This window comes from Nicotiana sylvestris, chromosome 9 (assembly GCF_000393655.2).
Source record: "Nicotiana sylvestris chromosome 9, ASM39365v2, whole genome shotgun sequence".
Classification (NCBI taxonomy): Eukaryota; Viridiplantae; Streptophyta; class Magnoliopsida; order Solanales; family Solanaceae; genus Nicotiana; species Nicotiana sylvestris.
This window is the reverse complement of record NC_091065.1, coordinates 101,406,104-101,426,198: the sequence shown is the minus strand read 5'-3', so window position 1 is coordinate 101,426,198 and position 20,095 is coordinate 101,406,104.

The window sequence follows — 20,095 nt, the reverse complement described above, 5'->3', positions numbered from 1 at the left end:
GCGCAAACGTATCTTTTCACATCTTAGTCTTAACGTCTCAATCACTAAGCAATTATTAAAACAGTGCACAAGAAGTTATATCTAACTTTACCATTTGGGAAATGTCAAAAATTTGGAAATTAACCATCTGTGTGGCAATCCAGATTCCTTATTTGGTAAGGCTTTGATAATGAATATCAGAATTACACTGTAAAGATATAAAACAAGAAACGAAATGATGAGAACTTTGAAGTTTGAGAGAATCAAGTGTGGTTTTCACTAATTGTCATATAATTATGGTTTTTTCTCAGCAAAGTTACATAACTTACACGCAAAAATCGTATAACTATGATTTTTTTTCCCCACAAAAGTCACGTAACTTTGTTTTCTCATACAAAAATCATAAAACTTTCACTAACTCACATAAAAATCATAGTGGTCGGAAAACAAATTTTTTGATACTATTTTTTTATTTTATGCTTTTTTTTTATTTTCAGTCTGACAAATAATTACCCAATTAAAATAGGAGAAATGTGCATATATTTTTAGCCCTCCCAAAAATAATAGCCTTTAAAATATATTTTTATAAATGTGTATATTATATACATATAACATACACATTCTATATATATTTTGGCTAGCAGATGCAATTAGTTTCGACCGGTCAGTTAATTTTATATTTTTCTCTTAAAATAGGAATGACTCAACCCAGCCTGACCCAATAACTATATACGCAAGTTAAAATAATATTAAAAGTGAATTCTTACACCATAAAAACTTAGGTCGGAATGCATGAGATTCTGACAAAAAAATAAAGAAATAAAAGGTATAATTAGAGAGCACTTGAAATAAAAATGCGATCAATTTGAATAAAAATCTTGAAAAGAAAAATTAAAGATAAAAGTATCATGTTTTGAAGGATTTACTATTCACTTTTATTATTATTTTAATTTATATATATGAGTATTGGATCGGGGTGGACCAGTTCAGGTTGGGTCATCCCCTATTTTAATTGGATATTAGACTGAAAATAAAAAATAAAATCAACAAATAAGAAAATACAACTGAAAAATTGTATTTTTCGATCATTATGATTTTTGTGTGAGTTAGTAAAAGTTTTATGATTTTTGTGTGAGAAAACATAGTTATATGACTTTGGTGGAAAAAAAAATCATAGTTATATGACCATTTATGAAATTTACCCGAATCAATATGTGATAATTCTTCCTGTCCTTTTTATCTGTCGGTCTAGCCAAATAAACTTGGTCCAAAAATATTATTTTTAAAAACTTAGATGATACGCCTCCGATCCACAATAAGTGATCAATATGTTTTGGGCACACCTATTAAGGAAATACAAAATTCTAGACGAAAATAGTTAGTGTAACTAAACTAGCCTTCATTAAATGTTGCAATATAGTTATAGTAGCACTTACTTCTCTTATCAAATGTGAGGAGTAAATGACTTTTTTTGGATACGTACATAAGGGTAATTTTGAAAAAAAAAATTGAATTTTTTCTTGATTAAATAAATGGACACTTATTTTGGATCAAAATAAAAAAATAAATTGATCATTTATTGTGGACCGGAGTACTAATTACTTTTTGTCAACTCTATCCATGCTCCAATATATAATTTATACAATCTTCTAAAAGTCTTACTAAAGTTACCAATATTTAGAAAAAGTTTGAAGAGAGATAAATGATAATTCAATCTATTAAATAATTTTTTTAACAGAGTGTGTCGAAACGTTCTGCAACAAATAAAAGGTAACAGGTGAATTATTTTAAGCATTTATGTGAAATCATTTCTCACATGTGATGACCCAAAAGGTCATCACTTGTTTTAAAAATAAATTATGTGTTTCAAGGCCATAAAACCTCCTTTTTATTTCACCTCGATTTGCATGCGTAGTCCGGGCGCGTATCCGGAAAGCCATTATGTGAAAATCTATGAAAAACGGTAAATTTTGCTTTTAAAATGAATTTAGGTTGACTTCGGTCAATATTTTGGGTAAACGGACCGGGACCCATGATTTGACGGTCCCGGAGGGTCCGTAAGAAAATATGGGACTTGGGCATATGCCCAGAATCGAATTCCGAGGTCCCAAGTCCGAGAAATAATTTTTTTAAAGAAAATTATTTTCTGGAATATATATAAGTTTTTGGAAATGAAATATGTTTGAATTTGATGGTATCGGGCCAGTAATTTGGTTTCGGAGCCCGGTACAGGTCTTATATGTGATTTAAGTTGAGCCTGTGAAATTTGGTAAGAAACGAACTTGAAATGACATGAATCGGACCTTCGGTTGTTAAAATTTGAACTTAAGAGTCCATGAGAATTTTCTTTGATTTTGATGCTAAATTCATAGTTATTGATGTTATTTTGATGATTTGATTGCACGAGCAAGTCCGTATGATGTTTTTAGGTTAGTGTGCATGTTTGGTTTGGAGCCCCGAGGGCTCGGGTGAGTTTTGGATAGGCCACAGAGTGAAATTTGGACTTAGAAAATTGCTGGTGTGTTGCAGGCCCATTGCGAAGCCTAGCTCGTAAATGCGAACAATGTATCACAAATGCGAACTACGGCCTGAGCTGCCTTGGTCGCAAATGCAACAACAGCATCGTAGATGCGAAGAGGACAAAAATCATCAGGGTTCGCAAATGCGAAGAAAACAGGTTGCGAACCCTGGTCGCAATTGCGACATTTGCAACCTGCAAATTCATAACTTAGCCGAAAATCTTTCATTTTTCAAACTTTTTCAAAACCAAAACACCTTTGGGCGATTTTTTAAAAACAAGTGCTCTTCCAAATCGATTGTAAGTCATTTCTAACTCGTTTTCATTAATCTTTAACATCTTTTCACATGATTTCAACTCAAAATCAAGGGTTTTCATGGGAAAATTGGCTGTTTTGGATAGAACTTAGTTTTTTTTTTCAAATTTTGGGGATTTGAATCTCGATTTGAGGTCCGATTTCAAAACAAATTATATATTTGAGTTCGTAGGTGAATGGATAATCGGGTTTTGGTTCGAACCTCGAGTTTTGACCATGTGGGGCCCGAGTCGATTTTTGACTTTTTGGGGAAAACTTAGAAAATCTATTTTCATGCATTAGAATTGATTCATTTAGCATTTATTGATATAGTTAAGTAACTTGTGGCTAGATACGAGCGAATTGGTGGTGGAATCAAGAGGTAAAGCGGTAGTTGAGGCTTGAATTGTGTTCGTGGCATCGAGGTAAGTGTTTGGTCTAACCTTAGCTTGAGGGATTAGGAGTTGTGTCCTATTTGCTATGTGTTAATTGTTGAGTACGACGTATATGCATGGTGACGAGTATCTATACGTCGGTGTCAAGCATGCCCGTGAGTCTTATACTATGATTAATGTGACTCTGTTTTGTATTGTTCATGCCTTATGTGATATTTTTATTGTTGAACAAGGCTTGTGGAAGTAATATTGGTATTTGAACATTGACGAGTGTTGGCTCAAGTTGTAAAATGATTTGTGGAGGTATAATTGATAATTAAACCTTAGAGAGCATTGGCTCAAATTATGAATTGAGTTGTGAAGTAAATGTGAAAAAGAAAAGAGGATTATGATATTGTCTCCCTTGCCGGGATGTTGTTTTAGTGTTATCTCCCGTTTCGGGATGTTATTATTTTGAAATTGTTTCCCTTGCCGGGATATGATTGTTGTACTATTGTTCCCTTGCTGGGATTTAATTGTAAATTTGTTAATTTCCTTGCCCCCTTTACTTTGTGATTGTTGTTTGTGTGAGGAAGAATGTTAAAGCACGAATGGTGATGCCGTGTATGATATTTGGGAGAGAGTGTTAATGCACGAAGGGTGATGTCGTGCCGCATGATGTACCATTTCGTGCCTTTATATGAGTGATAATGCACGAAGGATCATCCCTTGTCATAATTATGTGAGGTAAAAGCACGAAGAGTGATGCCATGCTATTTATGTTGATTTTATGGTGAGGACGAGAGTAAAGGCACGAAGGGTGATGTCGTGCACTTGTCTTTGATTTCCTGACTTTTACTGATAATTGAGTTATGATGTTCTTTACATTTAGTTATTTTCAGTTGTTACTGGTTATTTCCCCTTCCTAACTTTAATTGTAAGGTTTTGCTTTTATTTTCCGCTGTATATGATTTAACTGCACAAGTTTATTTGGTAGTCTGGTCCTAGCCTCGTCATTACTTCGTCGGGGTTAGGCTAGACACTTACCAACACATGGAGTCGGTTGTGCTGATACTACACTCTGCACTGTGTGCAGATCCCGGTACTGGAGCATACAAACCGTAGCTTTGAGTTGCTGCCTTCAGTCCATCCAGAGATCTGAGGTAGTCCTGCAGGCGTCCGCATGCCTTGGCTTCTCCTTCTATCCTTGTATTCTGTTTCTTTTATGTATTTTAGAGATAGTGTTGTAATAAATCTTTCGGACCTTTATCTGTAGTATTCCTAGACACTCTGTGGAATTGTGATACCAATTTTGGCTAATTTATGTATGGATTGGTATTGACATCTTTATTAAAATATTACATTTCAGTCTTTCGCTTATTAAATTCCGCTGTTTTATTTAATGTTGGTTATTAATTGTTAAAGAATTAAAATGGGAAACAAGTAAATAATTCATATGGTTGGCTTGCCTAGCTTTCACTAGTAGGCGCCATCACGACTCCCGAAGTTGAAAAATTCGGATCGTAACATTACCCCAGCCGGCCCTCCACTTTTCAACAGAAAGGTCCAACAGCACCTTTGTGTGACAATACATATAAACTTTAGGATTTCAGTTATATTTATATAGTGAAAAAGTAATTTATTTTATTAACTATTACCGTAATTTAACATAATATTATTATTCAACCCCCACCTGATACATACACAAAAACATCCACCAATGTTGTGTTGTGTCTGCTTCTAAAGTTGAAAGTAGTTATAATAAAACAGAGGGAGAAGGGTCCATAGTGACAGCTGAATCTTGATTTCCTCTTGAGTTTAATGCCTATCCAAATCCAACAATGCAAATGGGCAAACCGGCCCCCTCCACGCTAAGAAGCCCTTTTTCATCTTCATCTACGTTTATGTGTATGTTTTTGCTTATCTGTACACGCCATTAACTAGACCCCAATTTTGTCAACACCTTTCCTTTCATTTTCATATCCCTTTTTCCCCCATTTATATAATCGATAATTTTCTTAGCTATATATGCATTGTATATCCAATATTATGGATAACACCCCCACCGACACCGTGGTTGAGGATAAAACAAAATAAGGTGTAATGTTTTGAAATTGAATTTCTATAATTGACTTTGTTTTTGTTCCTGCCAAAAGGGGCTCTTAGATTTGACGTTACACAAACACTCCAACAAGTGATCTAGAAGGATCCAAATGGGGGAAATACCCAGAAATTCAGTACCAAGTAGTAATAGTTTCTTGTAGAGGTCAGTTGACGATTAAAACAAGTCGGATATCATTCTAGTATGCCCCATCCATTATCCACCATGTCAGCCTTCATATCTGTTTCCCGGTAGAATTAGAAATGTATTCGTAAAATAATCTTCTAAAAAAATATAGGAGAGAAAATGCAGAAAACGCTACTCCTTCAAATTTATTGCACGGGGGGCTGCTGATAAAATTGTCAACGACTAACATTTCATTTTTCTATTTAATAACGTTAGGTGGGCTAGCATGTTACTACCTCCTATCAGCGCAATTACTGTTAATTATGTCTATCAAAACTTAGACACATAAGAGAGATGAATGTTTATTATAACTATAGTAAGATAAACGTTTATCTCCTGGGCAAGCTCGCTCATATCGCTGCTATTAAATTCAGATAAAGGACGAGAGTTGCGGTAGGTTGACAACCAGGGTATCTTTTTTTTATTTTTTATTCAACCACATAATTTTCTCAGCTATATATGCATCGTATATCCAAATTTTTTTGGATGAAACATCCAGCGTGGTGGAGGATAAAACAGAAAAACAAACCGTGTAATATGAACTGGATATTTAAAATTGACTTTCTTTTTATTTATGCTAAAGGGTCTTCCTGTCCTCTGATCTGACGTTACACAAGTAACTCAAACACACATGATTAGAAGGACCGAAATGGGGAAAATGCCCAGGAGACAACTTAAAGCCAGATGCTTAAAATTAGGGGTGTTTGGCCGATTTTGGGTGGGTCAAAATGGGTTGCGTCAATAAATGAGCAGGCCAAACGACCCACCAAAAGTTATTTGGGCTGAGATGGACTGGGTCAAAATGAACTAAAATTTGGGTCATAGACCAACCCGTCCAGCTCTTACCAAGCTTTAATTAATATGTGTTATTTTCATATGAATTGTATAATTCCTAAATACGACTTTTACTTTGTTATGGTCATATATAATATATAAAACAAAAAAGAATTATTTCTAAGATATTTTGGCAAAGTTACTCATGGATCAAATTGGGCTAAAAATTAGCCCAATTTTAAATGTGTTAAAATTAGTTAAGTCAATATGAGTTGAGTTCAATAAAGAGGAATTTTCAGAAACCACTATTGTTTAGTGGTTATTAACTTCCTATAGCTACCATATACATAATTACTTCTTATAGCTACTATTCAGTTGTTGTGGTAGTGTATTCGCTGTATTCGCGCTGTTGTATTCATGAATACAACAGCAAAAAGCGCCTAAAAATTAGGATAGTTCAGCTGTACGCGCATGTATTCACATGTCTTCGCGCTGCTATATTCATGAATACAGCAGTAAAAAGCACCTAAAATCAGGGCAGTCCAGCTGTACGCGCATGTATTCACATGTATTCATGAATACAGTAACGACAATCACCTTAAAAATAGGTATGTCCAACTGTCTAAGAGAGAAGAAAAACATAAATAGCGTATTTCATGCCTTATCGCTTCAATGATAGTATATACCATAAATGCTTATTTTGCTCTAAAAGATAAAAAGTGACTATAGAAAATAATATTTTAAAATAATTTTGATTTATAATAAATAGGGTATATACCTTTGCTATAGGAGGTAATATTTCCTTCAATAAATGGGTGAGTTAATAACCAGCCCAACCTTGAGCAGGTCATTTGGGCTTGGGCCAAATTTGACGAGGAAAAAACATAATGGGGCAAGATTTAAAATCTTTTTACAAGATTCTAGTAGGATTAATAAATGAGATTTTTACCTTCCTATACACTATTTGAAACATGATTACCCTTCTTACTCAAGTTTCAATTTGATTATATGGTCATATACAATTTACCAATTTTGTATAAGTTTTAAATGAGTATCCTTTTATATTAGGAATTGAATAAGGAATATCAGTTATTTCCTTATCAATTTATACTTGCACTCTCTCTCTCTCTCTCTCTCTATATATATATATATATTCTTATTTTTATTTGAATGTTGTATGAAAGTTGAAAAATAGTTGCATGATGATAAAATCTAGTTGTCTCCCCATGTATAATTTGAGATACTGGTGATATTTGACATAATAATACCTCTTGGCATTTAACTCTAATATTCACACAATTAAGCATCACGAAATTCTTCTTTAGCAAATGTCTTTCAACGAATAATATTTATATGATTATGCGATCGGCTTAACACAATTGATTTCCTTAAAAATGTATTACTTTTCGTAATGCGGAGGAAATCCAAACTACATCATAAGCACTGAAAGCCTGCAGGTCTATCACGTAACCAATTTAAAATTGGGGCTCCTTATTACTTAGATAAATGGCAATATTCAGTATAAGTACCAAGAATTGACACAAAGACATTTTGAACTTATCGACATTTTTGACAATTATAGTCACAAGTTATTTGGTCAAATTACATAATCAAATTTTACCTCAATGAAATTATAGTCAATTACAACTTGGAATGTAATATTGAATTAGTCACATTGCATTTGATTTGTAATATTAAATTACAACTAATTATACAGTATACACTTATTTACATCTAATCTACAACTTATCTACAACTTTCATTCATTATTTCTACCCAGTTAAATACAACTACAACACCATACAACTTAAATAGAATTTTTATACAAATTTTATACAATATGTCTTTTGTATATTTTGTATGTGATTTATATATATTTTGTGTGTGGTGTGTGCTTCTTCCTCTCTAAAATTCAAATCAAAACTTACTCTCTTAATACAATTTTGATACATATCAACAACTTTATGTAAAAAGATAGTATTGATAACTTAAATACAAATTTTATACAACGATTCATATATTATACAACTATTTTTCAACTTTCATACAACATTCAAATAAAAAATAAATATAACTACAACATAATACAATTTACCTACAGTTTTAATATAACTTTACTACAATTTCGTAAGTATATTGTATGTCATGTCTTCTTCTTCTTCTTCTTCTTCTTCTTCTTCTTCTTCTTCTTCTTCTTCTTCTTCTTCTTCTTCTTCGAGTTTCAATCTGAAATTCAGCCAAAATCAAGTCTAATCTTCACCAAAATACCCTCAAAACTGAGATATAAACTCCAAACAATATTCCCAATTATTTGCAATAACACCCAATCTAAATAAATAATAATTTTGAAAACCCAAATTCGAATTCAAAACTTTAGATAGATTAGTGTTCGAATCTTCAATTCCTACGACCTGGAGGTTACTTCAATAGAAAGAAAAATTGATGAGAGATGTGGTAGTGAGGAAATAGGAGAGGAGAAAAAAAAAAGAAAAAGGATATAACTAAATCCCCTAATTCAAGGCACTAACAATGGATTATATATAATTTGTAAATAATCTTTATTTAGGGTAGGTAATATACAAAACTACAACAATTTTGGTAAATAAATTTTAAATATTGTATAGAAAGGTAAAATCCCTTAATCAATTAACAAACATAGCATCAAAAAATTTAAATTCCATAATAGAATCCTAGCCGGGCCCAATCAAATCCCAACCGAGATACCCTCTTCCCATAAAACACTATTAAATTTATCTATTCCAAAATTTTCTACCATAAAACACTACTATTAAATATAGTATTCTTGTTATATATAGAGTTTTATTTAAGGTGAATGTCTATATTTTGGAGATATCTTAGGGTTTGTTACTTGGTGGCTAAGTCACTTTTTCCCTATAAATAAAGGGGTTCTATTCTATTGTAAATTACTCCAAGATCAATAAGAATTCTCTCTCCATACTTTTCTCCGCAATATTCTTCTTCTTCTTCTTTTATTGTTCATAACACGTTATCAACACGAGACTCTAACCAATTGAGTAGAAGCTTTTAGATGGATCATAATGATTGTCAATTGTTCCATGAACTTCCTTCATGATTAAATTCTGGATTTAAGGTAAGTATTTTACTTTATTTTTCTCTTTTAAATTCTTGACATTCTATAATTTGATTTTAAATATAAACAAAGATAATAAATTTTGATTATAACTCTAATGGAGTTTGTAAGAAATTATAACCACCCAAAGCGGTAAAATTTCTATGCCTTGCCATGATCAAATTCATGTATGATTGTGGGCAAAAAAGTGGAAACCCATCCCATTGAATTTGCTTCATTCTCGTTCCCTTAAGAGAATGTGATAAGTTTGAAAGAATACAAAATTATTACCGTAAATGTATCAATGGATATGGACATAGCAATAGATGAAATTATAATCATCATCATCATTGTGGTAACGAGAATAATAAAGATTCTCAAAATAATTTTTCACTCTGTGAAAGTAATATTTGTCATCGATTTAACATCGGATTTTATAAATCACATATAGATGATTATGATCCATTCATGATGTGAATGTGACAATATACGATTTATGAATACATATTCATTCTTGGAAGAATATGAACGTGCTAGTGGTAGTGAATATACCACACTCGCCTATAAAGGGAGGTTTGAGATGAAATAAGAAAATAATATCATTATTATGACATGAATGATTATTGGTCACATACCTCTTGTACGCTAAAATATTTTGGCGATGTGATTATTAAAGGGCAACAGTAATACAAGAAACAGATCTTGTATAGAATTTTGACCATAACCATAATGATATAACTTTCTCTTTGAAAGAGATATTCACCATATGGATGTTGATGAATATGTGGTACTACAAAATTAATTGATAACTCTGCAAGAGACAATTATACTATTTTGGAGAAACACAATTGATTACCAATAAGGTATTGTGTTATAGTAAGTCTCAAAGAAACTTATTCAGTTTCTAAAGTATACGAGGAAGCGGTTGATTATATTGAGACTATAAATAAAGGAAAGATTTAATATTTTCTATTACTATAACTTGTAGTGGGGTAATATGTATGTGAAAAGCTACCCGCTTTGCTCTCCAGCTTGTACTACACAAATAAAAGAATACCACAATAAAGTGGATGTTTATTGATATAAAAACCCATATCATAATAAACTTGGAGTTACACGTCATGGTGTAAATCTGAACTTTATCAATATTGATAATTTATTCAGTTGGCATAATTGGTTTAGCCATGTTAATTTAAGTATGATTGTCACGATCCGGATTTTTCACCCTCGGGAGTCGTGATAGCGCCTACTAGTAAAAGCTAAGCAAGCCAACTACTCCAATTATTTAATCCTTTTCACTTTTAATCCTTTAAAAATTGTGAATTAACATTATATAAACATCGGAAATAATAAAGCGGAAGAATGAAATGTAATAATTTAAAATAATACTGATACAAATTCATAAACATAAATATCCCAGAACTGGTGTCACAATCTCATAGACTATCTAGGAATACTACAAATAGGATCCGAATAAAATAGTTATATGTCTGTCTCTGAAATAGTAAAGAATAGAAGAAAAACTAGATAGGAAGGGGATGCCAAAGCCTGCGGACGCCTGCAGAACTACCTCGGGTCGCCTGACGGACTGAAGGCAGCAACCTCACTGTAGTCCAAAAGTTGTAGCACCGGGATCTGCACACAGTGTAGAGTGTAGTATCAGCACAACTGACCCCATGTGCTGGTAAGTGCCTAGCCTAACCTCGGTGAAGTAGTGACGAGGCTAGGACAAGACTACCAAATAAACCTGTGCAATTATATCATATACAACAAGTAATAATGACAGAAACTAGCAGTTAAAGATGGTAAGGAAAAACATGCTACGGGGAATATCATGTACAAACAAAATCTCAGTAAAGAAGTGACAGTAACATGAAAATTCAACTATAATCAAGGATAAGGAAATCGAAGACAAGTGCACGGCATCACCCTTCGTTCTTTTACCTCACATAATCATGATACAGAATTATCCCTCGTGCATTATCACTTATATCATGGCACGACATTGTACATCGTGCGGCACGGTATCACCCTTCGTGCTTTTACCTCACAATATCGACACGACATCACCCTTCGTGCATTAACACTCTGATAATCATGCACGACATCACCCTTCGTGCTTTACACTCTTCCTCACCTAAGCAACAATCACAAAGCAATTTGGGCAAGAGAATCAATAATATCACAATAAAATCCTGGTATGGGAAAAATAGCATAACAACAATATCCTGTCAAGGGAAACAATATCATGAGTAATAACATCCCGGCAAGGGAGATAATATCAAAAGAAATAACATCCCGGCAAGGGAGACAATATCATAAACCTCTTCTCTTTTCCACAATTACTTCACAACTCAATTCTCAACTTGAGCCAACGCTCTACAATGTTCAATTACCGATAATACTTCCACAAGCCTTGTTTAATAATAGAAATCATCATATAAAGCATGAACAATACAAAACAGAGTCATATTAATGATAGTATAAGACTCACGGGCATGCTTGATACCGACGTATATATACTCGTCACCATGCATATACGCCGTACTCAACATTTAACACATAGCAAATAAGACACAACTCCTAATCCCTCAAGCTAAGGTTAGACTAAACACTTACCTCGATTCCACGAACACAATTCAAGCCTCAACTAATGCTTTAACTCTTGTTTCCACCACCAATTCGCTTGTATCTAGCCACAATTTACTTAACGATGCCAATAAATGCTAAATGAATTAATTCTAATGCATGAAAATAGGTTTTTCAATGATTTCCCCAAAAAGTCAAAAATTGACCCCCGACCCACAAGGTCAAAACCTAAGGTTCGAACCAAAACCCAATTATCCATTCACCCACGAACTCAAATGTATAATTTGTTTTGAAATCGGAACTCAAATCGAGGTCCGAATCCCCAAAATTTGAAAATTCTAAGTTCTACCCAAAACACCCAATTTTCCCCATGAAACCTTTGATTTTGAATTGAAATCATGTGAAAAGATGTTATAGATTTAAGAAAATGAGTTAGAAATGACTTACAATTGATTTGGAGAAGAACTTTTTTTTAGAAAATCGCCCAAGAGAGCTTAGGGTTTGAGAGAGTTTGAAAAATGGAGAAAAATGCGTCTAAGTCCAAATTACCTGGTCGCAGATGTCGCAATTGCGAACCCCTTCAGGACATGTTGCCTTCGCATTTGCAAGAAATCAGTCGCATTTGCGAGAAATCAGTTGCATTTGCGATAAAAGTGTCGGATTTGCGACCAAGGCTTGCCCAGGCTAGGTTCGCATTTGCGACACCTGGGTCGCAATTCCCATGCCTGAGGACTTCGCAATTGCGAAGCCTTGCGAGATCAGAGGCCTGGGCAAAATATCAGATACCGACAACTTTTTCCTAAGTCCAATTTCACTCCGTGGCCTATCCAAAACTCACCTGAGCCCTCGGGGCTCCATATCAAACATGAACGCAAGTCCAAAAACATCATCCAGACTTGCTCGTGCGATCAAATCATCAAAATAACATCAACAACTATGAATTAAGCCTTAAATTCATGAAATCACTCAAGAACATCAAAATTTCTAATTTCTCAAATAAAGGTCCGATTTATACTAAACGAACTCTGATTCTTACCAAACTTCACAGATTCAACTTAATTATTATATAAGACTTGTACCGGGCTCCGAAACCAAAATACGGGCCTGATACCATCAATTTCAAACCTCTTTTCATTTTCAAAACTCTTATAATTTTAGTTAAACAATTTCTTTCAAAAATTCATTTCTCGGGCTTGGGACATCGGAATTCGATTTCGAGCATACACCCAAGTCCCAAATTTTACTACGGACCCTACAAGACCGTCGGATCATGGGTCCGGGTCTGTTTACCAAGAATGTTGACCAAAGTCAACTTTATTCAATTTTAAAAGCCAATTTCCTTATTTTACTTAGTTTTCACATAAAAGCTTTCGAAAAATGCGCCGGACTATGCACGCAAATCAAGGTGAGATAAAGAGAGGTTTTAAAGGCTTTGGAACACAAAATTTACTTTCAAAACGAGTGATGACTTTTTGGGTCATCACAATGATGTGCAAAAATAAAAAAGAATTCACATGGGTAAATATTAAAGAACTACAAAGTTCTTTACAAATTCTCTTACATTGGTTGTTCTCATTAATTAATAGACCAACTAAATTGGGATTGAATCCCATGCATACTGAAAATATCAAAGGTGAATACAGGCTCATTCACCTGCCATGTATCCCACATAAGATGCATCTATGAGATGGTTACATGTGCGGTTATTATTAACCCGCAACCTAGTGTTTGCGAGGTAACTTGCTCAATAATTTAACTTCGAGCATAATTTCCAGATTTTCTATTCAAGACAGTTCATCTTGATAAGTTGGTTTACATCACAGTTGATTTAGCAAAATAATTTATTGAGTGCCTCCACTTAATAGCTAAATTGTTGTTTATGAGAACAAAGTTATCTATATCAGTTTGATATAGGTTATATACGAAAGTATATTACATTCTCCCCTTACAAGTGGTTCAGGGTCAGGAACCAAATAATTCCATCTTATTATTATTGATGTGCAGTGTATATTTTGATTAACACCATAACACACAAAGATGAGTTCTCAAAGTTGAGGAAATAAGTTAGTTTTTCTAACATGAGGGGGAGACACGATAAATAGTTGAGAAAAAGTTATGTGAAAATAATTATCATTTGTATATCTAGATCCTCGAATAAGATAATATGAACTTGAAGTTCATAAAAAGGATAATTCATTTGCAATATATTGCAAAGTATGCCAGACGCATTTGCTGACCCAAATAAAGTAATTATTTTCTCACTGCAAATGCTCCTATTAAAATAAGTCCTAGAAGGACGAAGTCTATGGTACGCTTAAAGCGTATAGACAGATCGGTTTCAAATAAACTTCTTAATAAAGCATATGAGTAAATAATAATAATAAAGGAGGCAAGTGATCTAGAAGATCACATGACATAAAACTTCATAAAATATCAGGAGAGATTCAGGTACCTGAAAATATGAATGAAGAGATCTCTATGTTATGTCTTTATAAAAAAATATTGGAACTGATATATAATATTCGTCGACGACATCTATGATAGTTGTCGAATACACACACAAAAATATTAGCCAAATGAAAGAGAAACAATTTGAATAGAATTGGTTTCATATAAAAGACATATAGTTTTGGACATATAGTTCAAACATTTGAAAGTATAAAGTCAATGGTGTGTGCAATGACCTTCACCTATCTTATATGTCTAGCATGGCATAAAAACTTGATATGCATACAAAGCCCATTCATATGGCTTATATGATTTAACTTATATGACAATCCATGAAGAATTTAAATCGCTTAAAGCATATAAAATTCTTGGTCATGAAGTACTACATCCTAAGTGCAATTTATGCACATTTGTATCTTACTATAATTATAAGCATGATAATGTGATAGCGAGAATTTTTAAGGTGCAACATATTTATTAGAGTTAATATGGGTGATTTATTCACCAAATCTCGGATGACGTCAACCTTCAAAAAGCTAGTGCATAAGATTGGGATGCGAGGCTCAAAGATGTGAATTGATGCTCTCATCAGGGAAAGTTAATACACGTTGTACTCTTTTTTTCCTTACAAGATTTTGTCCCACTGAATTTTCCTTGCAAGGTTTTAACGAGGCAACCAAAAGCGTATTGTTATATATGTGTACTCTTTTCCTTTTCTAGAATTATTTTTCCCACTGGGTTTTATTTTAGTTAAGGTTTTAACGAGGCACATTATCTGTTGAATAGACATTCAAGGGGGAGTGTTATAAATAGAGTTTTATTTAAGGTGAATGTCTATATTTTAGAGAGATCTTAGGGTTTGTTACTTGGTGACTAAGTCACTTTTTTCCTATAAATAAAGGGGTTCTATTCCATTGTAAATCACTCCAAGATCAATAAGAATTCTCCCTCCCTATTTTTCTCTACAATATTCTTCTTCTTCTTCTTCTTCTTCTTCTTCTTCTTCTTCTTCTTCTTCTTCTTCTTCTTCTTCTTCTTCTTCTTCTTCTTCTTCTTCTTCTCCTCCTCCTCCTCCTCCTCCTCCTCCTCCTCCTCCTCCTCCTCCTCCTCCTCATTCTTCTTCTTCTTCTTCTTCTTCTTTTATTGTTCATAACAATTCCTTAATTTTTTTGGTCTTATATGATACGCTAGTTACAGATTTTCACCCCAAAATTATAGTCATTCCATTATACAAGGTATAATAGACAATATTTGTAATTTTATATAAATGTATATACACACAGTATAATAATTGTATCTATATTAGTGTACATATATATTCCATGTATACTTCAATGTATATGTGTTACAAAAGTTGTCACGATCCCAGTTCTCCCTCCGTGAACTATCGTGATGGCACCTAGTCTCTACGACTAGGTAAGCCTAACAAACGCAAAAAAGAAACAATGGCGGAAAGAAAATGATTAAAAATCGAGATAACAAAATGAAACAGTGTTTAAGTTGCCGCCTGACATATAACAGTACAAGAATCTCAACCTAACACTCCCAAAATCTGGAACCCCATGAATCACAAGCTAAGAGTTTACATAAAAAGCTCTAACTCCAGAAATATCTATCAACAAGGAAAATACATAAGGGCTATACTAGTACTGAGAATAGAAAGGGACTCTTCGGTCTGCGGACGCGGCAGATATACCTCGATGTCTCTACTAAAGTGCCTCGCCTCAAGTGTGATAAGACTGAGTGGAAGTACCTGGATCTGCACATGAAAAACATGTGCAGAAAGGGCATGAGTACACAACAACGGTACTCAGTAAGTGCCAAGCCTAACTTCGGTCGGGTAGTGATGAGGAAGGTCAGGGCCCTACTGAGATTAAATGAAATATAAGGTATAACAGTATAGAATGAGATAGTACACCTAAGTGCAACAGTAAGAAATAACACAGAATAGAAAGAACAATAGCAATTACAATAGAGACAAAATAATCACGAAAAGGAGTACAGCTCAACACAGAGATAACAACCGAGGATCTCCCAAGATACCATCCTGTAGTCCCCAAATATAAATATCCAGTGGATCTCCCAGGTGCAGTCCCTAGTCCAACTCATAATGTGCGGGGATCTACTGGAAATCAGATCCATATTCCCAAATGTAAATATCTAGTACATGGGGAATCTACCGGGTGCAGTCCCGTAGTTCCAATGTAAATGTGCAGGGGTATCTACCAAAATACCAATTCGTAGTCCCAAAGTAAACACGCAAGGGGATCTACCGGGATATCGTCTCGTAGTCCCAAAATAAACACACAGCAACAACACGAAGAATAGACAATTCAATTCAAATTCCACACCAAGGTGAAACAGGTATTTCTAGCCTAGCATGCTGCACATAATCCAAATAAGGCAGTTTGAGAAAGTAAAGAAATTAAGTCAATTAGGCATGTTTCCCTAAGCTAACAACAGACTTAAATTGCAAGTAATATAAACAGGAAAAGAAACACAATTATAATTACTTAATGAAAATCGGATTTTCCAACAATTAGCACAAGTACGCACTCGTTACCTCACCTACAAGGCATTTCAAATATCAATAATACCAAATCCTAAGGGGATTTTCCCCCACATAAGGTTAGACAATCCACTTACCTCGAACCGGCTCAAAATCAACCCGAAACCATGTTTTTGCCACGAGTACTCGACTCTAAATGGCCCAAATTTATTCAATTCAATTGCATAATGTAAATATAACTTCAAGTAACTGATTCCACAAATAAATTCTAAGCTAATATGCGAAGTTATGCAAAATGACCAAAATGCCCTTCGGGCCCACGTCTCAGAATCAGGTAAAATTTATATTTTCAGAATCCTCATACTCTCACAAGTCTAACCATACCAAAATTATCCAAATCCAATGTCAAATCCCCAATCAAAACTTGATATTTAGGTCTAAGAACTTTCTCCCAATTTTTATCCCAATTCCGAAATTAAATGATGAATTCATGTTTAGATTAATGGGTTATAATCAAAAAGGAGTTCAAAATCATTATCCAAGCGATATCTCTAAAAATCCCTCGAAACCTCACTCAAATCTGAGCTCCCAAGCTCTAGTTTTCACAAAAATGGCTAAACCCTCGACTTTGAAATTTTATATTCTGCCCAGCTATTTCCTTCTTCGGGAACGCGGAAGGACCCTCACATTCGCGAAGCACAACTCCGCTTGGTCCAGCTTTCCTCTTTCACGAATGTGACCCCTAAGTCGCAAACGCGATGAACAACCTCCCTCATCTTACGCGAACGGGGGACTACCTTCACGAACTGTCACAGCCCTAAAACCGACCCGGTCGTGATGGCGCCTATCGCGAAACTAGGCCAGCCGACACAACTCCTTAATTACCATTAATCAATAAGAATCATTTTAACCCTTTTAATTAATCAAATATCTCATAATATAAGTCTAAATGAACAATGCAGAAATAATATACAAGCCCGACATCGAGGTGTCACAAGTCACGAACATCTACTAAGGTCTGAATACAACAAAAAAGTCTGAAAGTATATTGAACACAGTGTAAGGAAAACAAGAGCGAGGAAAGCAGTGCTGCGAACATTGGGCAGCTACCTTGCTAAACTCCGATGACTCTGCCTCTGAGTAATCAACACCCACTACCGGGTTCAGAAATACCTAAATCTGCACACAAGGTGCAGGGAGTAATGTGAGTACTCCAACTCAGTGAGTAATAAAGGTAAATGAAAGTTGAGCAGTAAGAAAACACATAAACCACGTCAAAACGCTTTAACAAATACAAGATATGTCCAACACAATACAGAAATCATTTACTTCATAAATCATCCTCAGTTTCGGTAAAAACCTTTTAAAAACAATTTTCAATAGTTTCAAACGAGTGATAAAATATTGAGTAAACATGATAGAAATTTAAACAGCCCTTCGGCAAAACATGTACCATAAACTGCCCCTCGGGCATAATATTAACAGAACCAGCCCCTCGGGCTACCTCACAATCACTCGTAATCAGCCCCTCGGGCATAACATAAATCAAGAGTCGCCCCTCGGGCAATAACATGGAACAACAGCAGCCCCTCGGGCTATATCACATAACAAACTGGGTACCCGCGCTCACTGGAGGTATACAGACTACTGGAGGGGCCCCTTACGGCCCAAGCGCAATATCAAGTCATCTCATGACAAAATCAATAGGCTCTCGGCCTCATATCAAGCCACCTTATGGCATAACAACTCAGGCCCTCGGCCTTATAATCATAAATCAGTGCAGCACTACTGCGGCGTGCAGCTCGATCCCATAATAACCTCACAACACAGGCCCTCGCCCCTACTCAGTCAGAAATCTTTAAAAGCCACTCGGGCACAATAAAATATGATGCTCAACTCAAAATATCATTTAAGATGTCAAAACTATATAAACATGGCTGAGTTATGAAAACAGTGAAATATAGCATGACTGAGTACAAGTATAAAGTCAAAATAGTAAGGAAATAGTAGTAAAAATCCCCTAAGGATCCAAAACAGTTGGCACGAGGGCCAATATGGCATTCAGCCCAAAACATGATGATAGCAAACCGTTTTCAATCTAATACGCGATAAAACAGTCATACAGGATGGACTAAGTCACAATCTCCAACGGTGCACGACTCCATGCTCGTCATCTAGCGTGTGCGTTACCTCACAATATCACAACGATGTGAAATTCGGGGTTTTATACCCTCAGGACAACATTTACAATCATTACTCACCTCAATCCAGTCCAAACTCTAGCCTGCGATGCCTTTGCCTCTTGACTCGGACTCCGAATGCTCCAAATCTAGCCAAAAGCAAATTCATACCATCAAAATATGCTAAGGGAACAAAGCCCATTCGAAAATATCCAATTTATACTAAAAAATCCGAAATTGGCCAAACCCGGCCCCCGGGCCCACATCCTAAAATTCGATAAAAATTACATCAATAAAATCCTTACCCTCTCACGAGTTCATACATACCAAGAACATCAAAACCGGACATCAAATGCCCAAAAGAATTCTCAAACTTTTTTTCCATTTTCCCCCAATTTCCACTCTAATTTCGCAAATTAAATGATGAACTTCATGACTAAATCATGGAATTAAACCAAATATGAGTGAAGAATACTTACCCCAATAGCTCCACTGAAAATCTCCTCAAATTTCACCTTCTCCCAAGCTCTCCAATGGTTTTTGTGATATTGAACTTAAACCCTCGATTTTGAACTTAAACATTCTGCCCAGATTTTCCTTCATCGCGAACGCGACCCCACTCTCGCGTTCGCGTAGCACAAATTACACTGCCTCTCCACTATACCCTTCGCGAACACGGACTCAGCCACGCGAACGTGATGCTTCGCCAGTATAGCCCTTTCGCGAATGCGATACTAACCGCACGAACGCATAACATCAGGGCCTGGGGTCCAAGTCTGCTTCACCCTTCTACGCGAACACGAACCATGCCATGCATTCGTGATGCACAAATAGACTCAACCTTCGTGAATGCGGGACCAACATCGCAAACGCGAAGGGTAACTGGCCTGCCACACTCAACATCTCTTCGCGAACGCGAAGAACAAAAGTCTGCAACACTGATTTGAAGAAATCTGCAGCTTTCAAAACAAGAATTTGATCCTATTAACCACCCGAAACTCACCCGAAGCCCTCGAGACCTCAACCAAACATACCAACATATCCCATATGC